Raw genomic sequence first — 16,668 nt, 5'->3', positions numbered from 1 at the left:
TTTTAGCTTTGTCTGGAGAGTCATTTAGGCTCAATTTTTGTAAATGTAAGAAACACATTTATATTAGTACATCAGTTCTATGACCAGTGAATGAAAGTTTACTATTAATAATAAAAAAGAAACCAAAAAGAAGTTCAACTGAGGCATGTGCCTCTCTCTCACCCTCCTCACATCACCCTCATCCTCTTCCCCTGTATTATCCCTCACAAAGGCCTTTTGCTCTCTCTAATGGATTTAGACCAATTCTCTCTAATTCCTCCAAACTCAATCTCACTCAAATTTTACCAAAGAGCATCCTCTGTCTTTTGGAGAGCAGAGATTTAACTGTGTGAGAGGTCATCAAAGAATTAGTAGTCTTTTTTATTTATTTGAATGCTCTGTGCCACCATTTTTCTCGTGTATTTGCCCTCTTTTCCTTTGTTTTTAACAGTGTAATTGCCTTTTTTCCCTTCTATTAAGTTTAGAGAACCAGTAATACACTTCTGCAAAATCATTATTAAAGCCAGCCCTGCTACTAGAATCAGCAAATGTAATGGCATCTTCTTCTTCTCATGAATCCTTGTCTTCAAAGTTCCTGAACCATAAAAACAGCTATAAAGTATGAAAAAAAGGAGGGGAAAATCTATATATAAAAATAAGTAATGTATGTCTATATCACTATTTGCTTTGAAGTTTCATTTATTATTATTGTTTTGGAGCATAGTTACCGCAAGCACCACAATAGGGGGTCGTTCTGGCTCCGGAATCCACATCCCGTGATCCGAAACCGACCTGGGACCCATACACATAGCTCACTAGCTCATATGAACATATGGGCCCAATGGCTCAGATTGAATCTGGGCCGATCTAACGGTTACGACCTTATTTCGTATTTAAATTTTAATATTTTTTATACAAATCCAAATAATTTAAAATTTTAGGTGTGTATTCTTCTCTTCAATTCGAACCTAATAAAAATATTTTAAAAATAATTCGAAAAAAAATAAAATTGACTAAAATACCTCAGGGGTATTTTGGTCAATTTATTTTTTGCAAATATTTTTTTTGATATTTTTATTAGATGATAATATTTTTGAAAAATATATGCTTAAAATTTCAAGTTATTTAGATTTGTAGAAAAAAATTAAAATAAAAATATGAAATAAGGTCGTGACCGTCAGATCGGTCCAGATTCAATCTGGGCTGTTGAGCTCATATGAACACATATCTTCATATGAGCTATTGGTTAATCACACACATACGCGCACACACACACACACACACACACACACACATATATATATATATATATATATATATATATATATATATACATCATTCATTATTTTTTAGAATTCTGATGGAGCATTTTTTAGGCCAAATGGCATTACATTCCATTCGTATTGTCCAAAAGGTACATTAAATGTTGTTTTATATTTATCTTTTTCTTAAATTTGTATTTGCCAATATCCTGATTTCATGTCAAATTTGGAAAAGATACAAGCATTATCTACTCTATCTAATAAATCATTTTTTATTAGGAATAGGATATCTAATCCATTGATGATGAAACCAAAAATAGAATCCTCACCAATACAAAACAATGGACCGCCAGAAATGAATAAAATCAAGAAATAATTTATACTGAAAGTGACATATATATATATATATATATATATATATATATATATATATATATATATATATATATATACCCACTAGCTCATATGAACATATGAACCCAACAGCCCAGATTGATTCTGGGCTGATCTGACGATCACGGATGTCAGGTAGTGTTTGAATTTTTTTTTACAAATCCAAATCACTTGAAATTTTAGGTGTGTGTTCTTCTCATCAAGGCGCACCTAATAAAAATATATAAAAAATTATTCGTCAAAAATAAAATGATTAAAATACCCCCTAAAACTTTTCAGGGGTATTTTTATCAATTTATTTCATGTAAAATATTTTTTTTGATATTTTTTGAAGATTCACCTATTTGTGATGAACACACGCTTAAAATTTCAAGTGATTTAAATTTGTAGAAAGAAAACTAAAATTCAAATGCTAGCAGACATCCGTGATCGTCAGATCGGCCTAGAATCAATCTAGGCCGTTGGGCTCATATGCTCATATGAGCTAGTGGGCTAACCCCAGCTTTTTCCATATATTGAAATTTTAGGCATGTGTTCTTCTCAGCACCTAATAAAATTATAAAAAGAAAGTATTTGTGAAACAAAACCAAAATACCCCCAAAACTTTTCAAGGGTATTTTGATCAATTTATTTATTGTAAAATATTTTTTGGATATTTTTTGAAGATTCACCTATTTTTGATGAACATACGCCTAAAATTTCAAGTGATTTTGATTTGTATAAAATAAAATAAAATTCAAGTACTATCCGACTAGCTTATATATATATATATATATTTATGGGATCTCGCTCCCTTTTCTTGGACTCTTGATCAAATGAGCACATGGCACATGGATCTCAATCCCCACTTATCACGGTGCTTGTTCATTAAATTTGTGGAATATGTTCCCTAAATCATAAGGTCTTCAAATCTAGAAATTTGGGAGTGTGATCCACAAATGAAAAATTTATCGAAATTTTTTTCCATTAAATTTGGGGCTTTTTTTTTTTTTTTTTCCCAATGTTTTAACAGATCCGCCATTTTGCGGATTTTATCTTCGATTCACAACTATTTTGGCTCAAATTTAGTTCATTTTGAAGGAAATGAACTACTGTTATGTTGTTTTAAAACCAAATCACATGTAAATTGATCCCATTGCTAGCGTTCCTGACAAACAATACTATGTCTTTCATAACGATTGTTATTTTTTATTCTCAAGAGAAAAATGCCTCAATATATATTAAGCTGCAATTAAAAGTAGATATACATGGTATTTAACGTTTACATATATATATATATATTAAGACATAGTCTGCTGTTTGATTTTGGACTTGCTCGAGTCGATCGAATTTCGGACTTGAGTCGTCGAGTCCAGGCCGAAAGGCCGCTCAAGTCTCACTTTTTTCAGAATTTTTAGAACTTTTGTCATTATATTTTTGACGGTTTGATTTCGACTTTTGCAGATCAAACTAAGGGGATACCAAGGAGTTGAGGGCCGAGTCTGACTTTTTAAATAAAGTAAATGTTGCATCTCCGATTAGTAAGATTGCGCTAAATATGTGAAGAGGAAGGGGCACGGCAAGGAAATAATGTAACTTATTTCGTTGCTTAATTTGTGGTGTAATTTCTTTGTGGAGCTTTATACATTTTTGTTTTGCCCCTTGGGGAGAGGGAGGACATGACTCCAAACACTTGAAGTTTCTCTCAAAAACCCCAAACAAGCCAAAACTTTTCTTTTGGCTTTTTTACCAGCTGCAAAAAAGTCTTGCATAAGGGGCTTCATTGGTACCAACAGTCAATATCTTTGCTTTTGACTTGTAAGTCGTATATTATTATAGTGTGTTTTTTATTTTTATTTTATTTCTGGCATTCGATTTATAATTGTGTTTATCTATTCCGCATTTAACCGATCATATACACGCTTTTCGATAAAATCCTGATATTTGGGATTCTTAGTCTTGCAAGTTAGAGGTTAGTGCACTTTAGAGCTTTTGTTATTTAAATAATTGACTTTGTAAAAATTGGAAAATTTATTTAAATAATTGACTTTGTAAAAATTGGAAAATGAAGAAATGAAGTCACATTTAAAAAATATAATTTGTGGAATCAAGCCACTTACTTTTCGGAAAGGAAAAAGTATTTGGTAGGTCAGCCAATAAACATACTTATATGCCGGGGCCCTTCAAAATCTATCTTAAACATGGATTTTGGATCTAAATTTTTTCGACTTGTTAATCTCAACTATAAGGATGATAATCAATCTGGAATTTTTTTTTTTTTAAAAAATAAAATTAGTTTTAATTTTTTTTTTCTCCACCATAGCTTTCTAGTGGAGGAACCATTTTGAAACGTCCATTGTATATATGGGTGTTTGAGGTTTAAAGGGACACACAACCGTAGATGAGTCAGCTAACTCACTGTAACCACGTCCTATTCGAAAACACATTTTGCATAATTAATACACTTTTGAAAACATATCTTGAGGAATGAAAAACATGGTTGGTACTAAATGTTGGCAACTCTTTATTTAAAGAAGGTTGGCAATGCCAATCCTTACGTATTGGCTTCTCACAAAGAAAAATGAGGCTTAGATGAGAAATGAAAAGTGATCTTTTGAAAGCTTCTCCGCATGTGCAACACAATATAGAGCTTAGAAGGAAAAATGAGAGTCATTTCTTGATGGAATTTAGCATGGACATGGACCATACAGCCATTAAAAACTCAGCCGAGTCCACTCAGACTTAGCCGAGTTGCTCGGATTTGGCCCTTGTAGAGTCAGCCGAGTCCACTCAGACTTAGCCGAGTTACTCGGATTTGGCCCTTGCAGAGTCAGCCGAGTCCACTCAGACTTAGCCGAGTTATTCGGATTTGGCCCTTGCAGAGTCAGCCGAGTCCACTCAAACTTAGCCGAGTTACTCAAATTTGGCCCTTGCAGAGCCGAGTTGTCGAGTACAACTTGGTGTAATCACAAAGCCCATCTAAATATGGATTTGGGATATAAAAAATAATTTATACATTGATGTAAATAAAATATTTATATATTGATTTTATAAATCATTTTCACTAAATTCATGTAATATATATATATGTATGAAAAAGTCTTCCCAACACCTATAGGTGAAAATAAATAGTGATTTCGCCTACCCTCATCACCGACCAAATTTCATCACGTGGTCACGATTGTCCGATAGTGTTTTACTTTTCATTTTTTTTTTCTAAAAATTGGAATGACCTGAAATTTGGAGGTTATGTACATCCTACTGAGGCGCATCTAATGAAAATAAAAAAAAAAATATCCGCAAATTTTTTTTTAACCAAAATACCCACGAAACTTTTTGGGGGTATTTTGGTCAATTGTTTTCATGTAAAATATTTTTTTTTATATGTTTCGAAGATTCCCGTATTTTTGATGAATATATTTTCCAAATTTCAAGTCATTCCGATTCGTAAAAAAAATAAAAAATGAAAAATGAAAAAAGAAACACTATCGAACAATCGTGACCGCACGGTGATGAGGGTAGGCAAAATCATTGTTCATTTTCGTCTATAGGCGTTGCGTAGTGTTTTTTTATATATATATGTGGGAAAAATTTATATAAAACCAAGGCTCTAATAAATCAAATTTGAGCTTACCTCAAAAATTTCACTAGAGAGGTTGTTTTGATGCCGAAGTATCCTCAAATTGATCTTTTCGACATCAAGACGCATGGAGATGAGAAAAAAATGGATTTCAACCTTTGGAAATAGGATATTTTCTAATGCATTTTTAGACCGTCAAATTTTAAGATTTTCAAGTTTTCATAGATCTATTGCTCTACACTATTTTTGAAGCTTTAAACTTTATAGATAAAATGGAAATATATTTTACGGCTACCATAAAGATTTCTAGTATTGAAACCACATTTCTCGATACTATTTGAAGGTAGGCTTTAATTTGATTGTTTAGAGCCCAGGCTCTATATAAACCGCACCCTTTATATATATATATATATATATATATATATATATATATATATATATATATATATATATATATATATATATATATATATATATATATATATGGGGGCCATCGCGGTCCATGTATATTTTTTGCATCAAAATTTGCATGAAAAAAATCCCATCATGGACATGCTCTATTCGTGAAGTCTTTAATCCACGATATCCAAAAAATCGGATGGTGTTGAGCTTATAGCGAATTTGCCCATAAGCGTTTGTAATCTCTTCCATATATATATATATATATATATATATAGGAAGATACTACAAAACGCCTATAGGCGAAAATGTACAGTGATTTTGCCTACCCTTATCACCATCCAGACTTCATCGCATGGTCACAGTTGTCCGATAGTGTTTCAATTTTCATCTTTTTTTACTAACCAGAATGATTTGAAATTTGGAGCGTGTGTATATCTTCGCGAGGCGCACTTAATAAAAATATGAAAAAAATAATTCGTAAAATATAAATTGATCAAAATACCCTCTTAACTTTTTGATGGACAATTTATATTTTGTGAATTAATTTTTTTCATATTTTTATTAGGTGCGCCACACTAAGATATACACACGCTTTAAATTTCAAGTAATTTGGATTTATAGAAAAAAATGAAAAATAAAACACTACCGGACAACTGTGACTGTAGGATGAAGTCTTGATGGTGATGAGGGTAGGCGAAATCACTATTTATTTTCGTCTATATGTATTGGGAAGAGTTTTCCATATATATATATATATATATATATATATATATATATATATATATATATATATAGAAAAATAATAAAACCATGTATGTTGCTTAGATAACTATCTAAGGCCAACATCTGGGCCGATTAGACGGTCACGATCTCGTTTCGTATTTTAATTTTTTATTTTTTTAATAAATCCAAATCAGTTGAAAGTTTAGGCATGTATTCTTTAAAAATTAGATAATCTAATAAAAATATCAAAAAAATAATTTAAAAAATATAAAATGCTAAAATAACCCCAAAATTTTGCAGGGTATTTTAATCAATTATATTTTATGGATTATTTTTTTAATATTTTTATTAGTTGCGTTAGGATGAGAAGATGAATGACAAAAATTTCAAGTGATTTGACTATCAAAATTTGTTGCTTAGTCAAGTAAAATTTGAATTTGAACAACTAGTTGCTAATTTTGCATTATTTTTTTTTTCTTTTCTGCTTTCCTTCCTTCTTACAAGTCTTTTTCAACGCCCCCTTAAAAAGTAAAGAACCCCCCAAAACAACATTGACAAAGGTTTGTTTTGATGGCAGGCGGAGAAGGCAATGGTGGCGGTGTGGTCCTAATATCACTCGGGTCATTTCCATTTTCATATTTGTTCAAACCTTTTGTTGAATATATAAAAAGCACTTCATCATGACTTATGTATTGCCTTATGTATTGCCCTGGGATCCAGCATCTAATTTGTTTTGGTGATGCGGAGCTGGTATGGTTTATACCCTTTTCCAGTAATCTAGCGAAGGGATTCGGCTTGCCTCAATGCGCTCAGCTTTCACTCTACTTTCAAAGCTGTGCTAGCAAACCAAACGAGAGGCCTAAGCGAAGTTAGAAGCAGATAGTAAGCACGTCGCTCAGCAATAAGCAATTGCCGCTTTTTTGTCCTTACTTTAGCTCGATATTATAATGTAAAATGAGGTTGTGACCGTCATATTGGCCCAAATTGAATTTAGGTTATTAGCTTATATAGTTATCTAAATAGTATGGCTTGACTATATATATATATATATATATATATATATATATATATATATATATATATATATATGTGTGTGTGTGTGTGTGTATATATGTATTTTTTTCATCTTAGTTGAACTTATTTTTTGTTTAGTTTAGTTTTCACTATTTTTATGGATATAAAAAATATTTATACATTGATATAACTAAATGTTTTTTCATATATTGATTTTATAACTCAATTTTCTCTAAATTTATGCTATATATATATATATATATATATATATATATATATATATATATATATATATATATATATATATATATATATATATATATATATATATTATTAATTTTCATCTTTGTTGAGTTTTTTTATCTTATTTTTGGTTTAGCTTTGTTTTCATTATTTATGTTTTATTTTTTTAATATTTTTGTTTGGTCCTTGTACACTAGTGCGAGTCTACTTCGACTTGCTCGAGTTACTCAGCTCAAGCAGGGCTCGAGTCTCAAGGCCGAGCATAGTTTGTAAACTCTGATACCATAATAGCATGAGAATATTTTAACATCTTTATAGCATGAGAATATTTTAACATCTTTTTGTGAATTTATTTATCTGTTTTAAAGTCAGTGTTCTAAAAATCATCGATTCGATCGGTAATCGATCCGGATTGAATATCGATGATACCGGAAAAGTTGCATGACTATTTTTTTTTTTTTTAATTTATTAAAATCCGTTTTATGGTTTTCTAGCGTCATTATACAGAAAACCTTTTATTGAAATCCGTTTTCTGGCTTTCTGGCGTCATTACACATAAAACTTGACATCTTTGTTAAAATCAGTTTTCTGGCTTTCTGGCGTCATTACACGTAAAATTTTTTATTCAAATCCGTTTTCTGGCGTCAATACACATAAAAACCTGGCTCTGGCATCATTAGACGTACAACCTGGCTTTCAGTCTGCCATCATTACAGGTACAACCTGGCTTTTTGAATCACTATACTTAAAACCTGGCTTTCTGAACCATTATACTTAAGACCTCGCTGTCTGGCATCATTACACGTAAAACGTTACTTTTTCGCATGTGGCATCGTACGACCCCCGTCTTTTACGCCTGGTGGTCTTGCTCTCCTTGTGTGGCTTGTGCCATGTATTTTATACGTGCTCCCTCATCTTTTTTTATGTCGGACAAATATATATATATATATATATATATATATATATTTATTTATTTGTAGTTTTTTCGTTCTATTATATTAATGTCTATTGTTAAAATTAAATTGGATAGATTTTACATGTGTTAATGCGATAACCATTTGCCGAGAAACCGTTTGCTGTTTTATTAGATATTAGGAAAATTGGATAGATGTGTTAATGTGATAACTATGCCGTTTTATTAGATATTAGGCTTAACCATTTGCCAAAAAATCATGTGTTAATGTGATAACTACACTTAAAAGTAAATTAAATTCTTTGTTATAAAAAATAACCTTTTTATTAGATATTAAGCATTAAGTTATTGATTAAGAGAGATTAAAAAGAAAAAAATAGTATTAACTCATAAGACATTAGAACAATAAAAAATAATATTAATACTACTTCATTGATCATTAAAAAAATTACTAGTTTATGAGACATTTATAAAAAAAGAAAACACTAGCCTCATTTATAAGAGAAATTTTAAATTTATTCATACAGGGAAAGAACATCTCAATATTCGCATATTGATAAAAAAAATGAAAGTTCTTAATGTACTACTTCCATTTCTTATTGGATTCTTAAAAAGAAATATTTATAATAATTTTTAATAAATATTTTGAATTTGTTTTAAGGCTGAATTTGATCGATTCTACCGATTCTCGATTCAAAAAATTGATTCACCTATTCGAATGGGTTTTTTGGATGTCCGATCCGAAGCACCGATTCATTTTTTAAACCACTAATCAAAACAAAAAATACTCTAAAATTTGGAAATGCAAGAGTTCTTTAAGAGGTTGAGGTAAAAAAGAGTTCTTTAAGAGTGGAAATAATTGGAGCTAGCGGAGATAAACTTTAGAGGAGTACGATTGGTTCATGTGAAATTGTCCAAAGGCATTCTTTCTTTAAAAGACAGAAAACATACTTGCATAAATGGAGAATTTAGGCGCAATAGAAAGGAGTGCTGTAACCGGGGTGGGTGAACCCATAGATATTAGGTGCCCGCATATGTAGAGTGAAAAGAGATATGGAGTCCGAAGGCGATGGGAAGCAAAGGTGCGCAGCACCTTCATTCTACCATGCGCTTACAAAGTCACTTAGCTCAACGTTAGGAGAGTTAAGGGGGAAGACCCCAATCAAGTAAAGGTAGAGAGAACATACGATGAGCTTCAGACTTTCAGCTCTAGAAAAGGCTTTGTTTGACTATCGTGAGACATTTAGTCTCGAAACGACCGTCAGAAAAAGACCATACAATCAATTTTTGATATCAAACATATACTGTCTTTTTCAAAAAAATAATCTTTTGGACAGACACCAATTCCTAGGGCATGTGATCGGAAGAAGGCTATGTCCGATGGGCGAAAATCAAAGCCGAGTGGCAAGCACCTGAGCTCAGACTATAACGAGGATGTAAAAGCAGATGCATTACCTGTCATGTGATTTGTTACATCAGACTCCATAATCCAAGTTTGTAGAGCTGATGGACAAAGAAGATAAATGATCCAAGCAATAAAAAATCTTAAACCCATTTTTGAGTCGCCGCTGCCGAGCCGGACTCTAGCACCTGGCTGGCTTTCCCCATTCATCGTTAGCAAGGGCGAGATGGGAAGTTCAAAAAGCACATGATGCTAGTCAAATTTCTACGTGTTTGGCCATTTCAATTTGTTGGTCCAGCCGACACGGGTACTAAATGCGTGCTTTAGTGAAATTCATCAGAATAACTCATATGATATGACTATTTAATATATCACCTATTTGTAACGGTCATTTAAAAATTAAAAATTTGAGTGTTTTTTTCGTGGAAACCACACAAATCCATATCTTCTTTTTTCAATTTTTTTTTTCATAAAAACTTATTCATTATAGCCTTATCTCTTTATTGATTTAATATCTTTAGATTTTGGTTTAGAGATAAGCACATTAAAAGTTGGAAAAAATTAACATTTTTAATTTAAAAAATTCATAATTTTATTTTTACCAAGACGTTTCCTTAAAAGACGTGCAATATATTCTCCAAAAAATAATCCATCAAAACAACCAACTATTTCATAATAATAGTTAGAGTTAAATGAAGAGTAACCCAATAAAATATATTTGCTTTCTCTAAAAACAAACGGTCATAATAAAGAGCAAGAGATAATTTAGTGATAACTGAAGAGTTACTCAACTAGGAATTTAAGGAGAGCTTTGAATATTTGAATCTGCTTAAGTATTTTGTGACTATTTTTTTTTCATATATAAGTTTGATTAATTTTATTATTTATTTATTTATTTTTCATTGCTACATACAATATATTGTTTTGGATGGACCACTATTTTTCAATTTTGAGTTTTTGTGTTTTAGCTAAATGCAATCCTATATTGAGGGTTTTTTTATTTTATTTTTCTTCGAATAATAATCCCTTACCTTGGTTTGCCGTTCTTGTTGTAATATTATTGTTGTTGTTTTATTGTGTGCACCCAATAAATCTATCATATGTTTTGTATCGTGATAACAAAGTAAGAATTTGTGGACACCCCCTCGGAAATTTTGGCTAAAAGAACTCTTAGAAATCTCAATTTTGAGCCTAAAGGGCCACACAAATCCTAGTAGACCTTAGACAACCTAAACCCAATATGATTGCTTCAAAATTATCCGGGAGATTCCAGATTTGAGAAACGTCTTAAAGGGTTATAGTAATCTAACCACCAGGCAAAAGAAAGGTGTTGGTGCGTGAGTTCCATCGTTCAGCTAGGGCATCGAGTAAGCCCCAATTCAAATACATAGATCTGAAATTCATCAAATGGGCCAGCGCTCTCTCTACTGCACTGCTCTGTAAGAAAATGTACGTAGGCAGCAACTCAGAAAGCCAAATGTCAAACCCAGCAAGCTTTAGCTTTCAGCCTGGGAGGAGCCTGAAAGAGATGGGTAATTAAAAGAAATTGAAAAAGAAGTCCATAAGATGTCAAGTCGAAATCAAACCTCTTTCTTGCTTGTAGAGAAACTCTTACTTATGATTCGGGGGAATGCTAAAAGAAGTTGGGGCATAAAGAAAGTCTAAAGGGTCAAGACCTATCCTAACTTGAAGTAGAACCTAAGAGCTTTCCAATGATCCAAGAACCGCCCGAATCAGACATACATATAAAAAGATCTAACAAATGACAATTTAGTGTATGTGAGACCCAAGTATCGGGCCGCAGGTCGGGGTTGCAATACAGCCCGGAAGGCCCAGACACAGCTTGATGATATAGTAAATGCGTTTGATGACATAGTTAACGCGTTTTATAATGCAGTCAAGGTGTCTTCTTTAATTAGATAAGGATAAAGCTTCAAGATAAATCCAAAAATTTCCAAAAATTCCAAAAAAATAAAAAAAAATCACCAATAGAATTCTATAAATACCCCTTCCATAACCCAAAAAAAAAGTGACAAAAAAAATAAAGAAATCCCTTAGAAAATTCCTTATATTAGAAAAATTATCCAAAAAATACCTAAAAATAGAAAAAACCATTAGAAATTCTTCTCTAATCCCAAAAAATACCAAGAAAAGCTTAAGTAGACGTTGTCTAAAATCCCCAGCTTTTTCCCTGTTTTAGTAATCTTAGATCTAGGTCAAAGAACCTTAGATATACCAATTCCAACAAGCAAAGACATCCAAAAAAGAAGATGGTGGAATATATTGGAAGAGCGGCCTGATCCAAACCCGAAACTTCGTGTTTCAGGTCCCTAGAGGTGAGTATTACTTTTTTTTTGCTCAATTTAGTTTGTTTTTCTTCATTTAATTCAATGTTTTATTTTAAGAGTTGTCGCTGCCACTGGACTCAGAAAAAGATCGGATCTATTTAGATATGGGATTTTTCTGAGCCCATAATTCAAGCGACCCCACTCTCTCTATCTTTTCAAAAGTAACTCCGTTTTTGTTTTTGTTAATATTTGAGCCGATCTCATCCTAAAGATTGGCACAGATCGGAGAGTAAACAGTTTGGCACCCACCGGGGGCACCAGGTGAATGTCAAAGAGCATTGTTACGATACTTATTTAAAGTTAAACAAAAAGTTGTCAAGCAAGACTAAATGGCACTAGGCAAAGACATAAAATTATGTTCCATGATTTTAATGTATCCATACAGTAACCACAACTCATAATATTATATTTTGTTATAATTACTTATTCATTTTTTTTATTCAGACCGTTAATATTCATGATTATCTAACTTACCTAATTTTTGTTAATCCATATTTTTAACCCAATTTTTTGCTTGAGACTTCTTGAAGAAAAACACCAAACTTATTACCAATAATTTAGTTTGCGGATATATTGCTATTCCTCAACTTGTTAAGTATGGTTTGTTGGATAGGATTCGTTTATCGGTCCCTGTTGCGTCTATGTATATCATAGCAGTTTTCTCTAAGTTGCATATAAAAGGCCTGTAAAAGAGGAAACAAAAGAGCATATGGATATCGTACACGTGTCAGCCTTAACTCTGTTGATGAACACTACAACAAAGCTTTGTGTACACATAGAACTATGGCCCCATCAACTCACTCACCTCACAACGTATCTCTCTCTCTCTTTTTCTTGATATATAATGCCATCTTTTTCTCTTCTCTTCTGTAGTTTCACTCTGTATCTCCCTGTTTAGTTCCCTCTCTACCTCCAGGTTTTGTATGTGTCTCCCTTTATTGTTCTTATGAACGCTCAACTTATTTCAATGAATCACACTCTTCCCCCATCATTTGATCCCCTGCCCTTTGGCTTTACCCCACAACAACCTTGAAAATCCCATCCCTCCCCTCCCCTCCAGGTTTTGTATCTGTCTCCCTTTGTTGTTCTTATGAACCCTCTACTTCTTTCAATGAATCACACTCTTCCTCTTGCCATCCCATCATCGTGATCCCCTGCCCTGCCCTGCCCTGCCCTTTGGCTTTACCCCCCCCAGCACACACACAATCTTCTTCTATTATGGCTCAAATTTCTATTACTATTATTCCCACCATCACTTACCACTACTACCATGACTACCAATAGTGGACCAAACAATAATATCAACAGTAGTATTGCTGGTACTAGCAGTTATGGTGGCGCAGGTGATGGCCAGCAAGTTCTACAAGCTGTGCCTCCTGGAAGTGGGCTGGGAATCAAAAGCGTTTCATGTGTGTGTTGTGGCTATGAGGCTTCTCATGTGTGTAATATGGATTTAGGTTCAGGACTTTCCATGCCTTGATGGGCCCACAAATTGGAATGATTTGTTTCGAAAAGAACCCTAACGAAAAGCTGTCTCAGCATCTGAAAAGGTGTCAAAACAGCATTCATGGAGGCCGCTACCATCAATCGCTCACCAAACCAAGAAGAACAACCTTGAGGTGATTTATTCATGTAGACAAACTGATATGGATAGCCGACTCTAAATTGCTGGAAAAAGGTTATGGTGATGATGAGAAACTGATATAAATACTGATAATGCTTGCGAAAGGAGAGGACAAACATTTACGCTACACTTTTTTTAAGTTTGTTTGGACATTCTTGTGCTTCGGTTCGATTTTTGGAAATGCAACAAATGCTTGCATATTTGTGCATGGGTTTTGTACTAAGTGAAATGAAAATTTATTGCTAATGATAAAAGAAAAAGTATAAAATGAGATCATTTACTTTTGGTACAAGATGGTCATAATTAATCTTGACTTTTGGATGTGAAATTTGGTGATTACATTTATTCCATTGGTCAAGCTCAACATTCAAAAGAAATTTTTGAGAACTTTGTGATTTACCTAAGCTATCATATTTCACATTAGATGGTTATAAGTAATTGTGATTTTTTTGTATTAAAGGTAAACGGTCTCATTGTAACCGAGCATCCTTTGTTTAGCAAAGAGTGGTGCCAACACATCCCAAGCTTCTTTCGAAGTGGTGCCTTCTCGAATATAGTTTTGAACTGCTACCTTTAACACAAACATGACCTTTTTGGCCTTAATGCACCATTATCGCAATGCCTCAGCATTCTATCTCGTGGGTGTGATGGTTTTGTTGTTGTCAACAACCTCTTAGAGGTCATGTCCTTGCAAGTACGATTCTATATATGACCGTCTATCATCGTAGTTGTGATGGATCAACATCTCGACCCCTCCAGATGCATTCTCTAGGTACGCCATCATGATTGGTGTTATTGTACTTAGATTTCTTCCACCAAGAAACTCGGTCCCCGACCGATCTGCTTCATAGTATTTTACTGCTCATGTACACCATGATCGGTGTGATCGTACGTTGATCTCAACACCTAGAAGCTTAATCCCTAGCTAAACGGTTTCACAGTATCTCACTGCTCACTTAAGATGGCCTTTGATCAAATCTGCTTTGATACCATCTGCCATGAGGCTAATTCATCTCCTAGCCCGTGCAGCCCTGAAGCCCAAACGGATAATGCTTAGATGTATGGTTCAGCCTCTCTCAGTGGCACCCGCTTGCAGGGTTCGTACCTCATGCCACCACTATGTTTAGAATTCCTGGCTAGGTCCATTGAAACTACCACGACCAATGTTGTTTCCTACAAATGTCTTCCAAGTGCTCATCCTTGTTCTTGACACGAGTTTCACACCTTCACCGTATTGCAAGTAGCTTCTATAAGTTCTTGAGGTGGTTTGCACGAACCTGGGTACGTGGCTAGTTCCCTTGTTGCCACCATGCTCCATGCCTGCTCTGATACCATTGGTATGCCACCATACCCTTTTAAATAATCATTTGATGAATCTTACATAGATCCTGAATTTTCAAATAAATAAAAAATCTTACTAAGCAACTCATTGGTATGAGGGACTAAGTCTATAATATATGCCTCATTGGAGCATGAAATCGGTGTTGTCAAATTCACTTCGTTTCAGTCGAAGAGGTCGAAGTCTTCGGATTTTAGGCCTAAACCGAAGTGACGCGAAGTCTGATACTACCGTTTCGGTCAGATTTAGGCCGCTTCGGTCAAATTTGAGTCTGCTTCATGGTTATTCCGCCTTTTTGGCCTAATCAAAGAAATTCCTATATAAACGTAATTTTGTTTTTTGAAAATTTTCATTATATATATATGATTAATGATCTTATAGGACCCTCCTCCACCCATGTGTATAGGACCCCAAATGATCATCATTAAAGTTGGTATGGATCTCTAGAAAAGTTATCACATGGGTGTGGGACTTGACTTTTCTATAGATCCGTACCAAATTTAATAGTGATCATTTGGAGTCCTATACACATGAGTGGGGAGGGTCCTATATATATATATATATAATTTATTTATATTAAATTAAAAAAAACCGAAGTCTTTCTCTGAAAGTGCTGAAGCCCCAAATTGCTTCATTTTTCTCACCAAACCGAAACAGTCTTTGAAACGAATCCGTCAACATTGCATAAAATTCTTATCGAATTTTGCCCACTTCTTTTGTTTCTTTCCCCAAATTATTATAAAAGATTGAATTTTCGATGCTTGATTTTTAGAGAGAGTTGTCCTTGATCACCAGCGCACTTCTTACCAATTATACCTTGCAACCCAATCGTTTTTAAGAAGCACCCCACTAAATGGTTATTTTCTTTAATATATAGGCACGTTAACACATAAATGGATTTTAGGAATACTATGCGTCTGTTTAGATGTACCTGTTATCACTTATAATTCATTGTTTTTAGTAAAGTTAACGTTGATACCAAATTATTTGTTGTTTAATAGCATACCTCGTAAAAGTTATTGGGGATAAGCTTATTGGAAATTTTCTTTTTAAGTTTATCTTTTTTAAAATGTTTGTTTTACTTTATTCAAAGTAACTTGCTGAAAATCACATGTTTTTAGTCAGAATTAGCTAAAAATAGATGAAAATTGTAAAGAAAAGCTGAATATTGAAGTAATATTATACATAGCGGTGACAATCATCCACACTCATTAGATGTCAAATTAGATAGCTTAGGGTGAGTCATGAAGTCCAAGGATTGTTATTTTGGAACTTTGTGCCTATCCAATGAAACTTTTACAATCGTCCATTTTGAAATTTAAGGGACAAAAATGATTGTAACCTTCTTGTACAAAAGATAAATAATTTCTTTGTAGACAATCCCTAAAATATATATATATATATATATATATATATATATATATATATATATATATATATATATATATATATATATATATATATATA

Source organism: Amborella trichopoda, chromosome 2 (genome assembly GCF_054954075.1).
Source record: "Amborella trichopoda isolate Santa Cruz 75 chromosome 2, AtrichopodaSantaCruz75HAP2 v2.0, whole genome shotgun sequence".
NCBI classification, from domain to species: domain Eukaryota; kingdom Viridiplantae; phylum Streptophyta; class Magnoliopsida; order Amborellales; family Amborellaceae; genus Amborella; species Amborella trichopoda.
Note: the sequence above shows the minus strand (reverse complement) of the source record.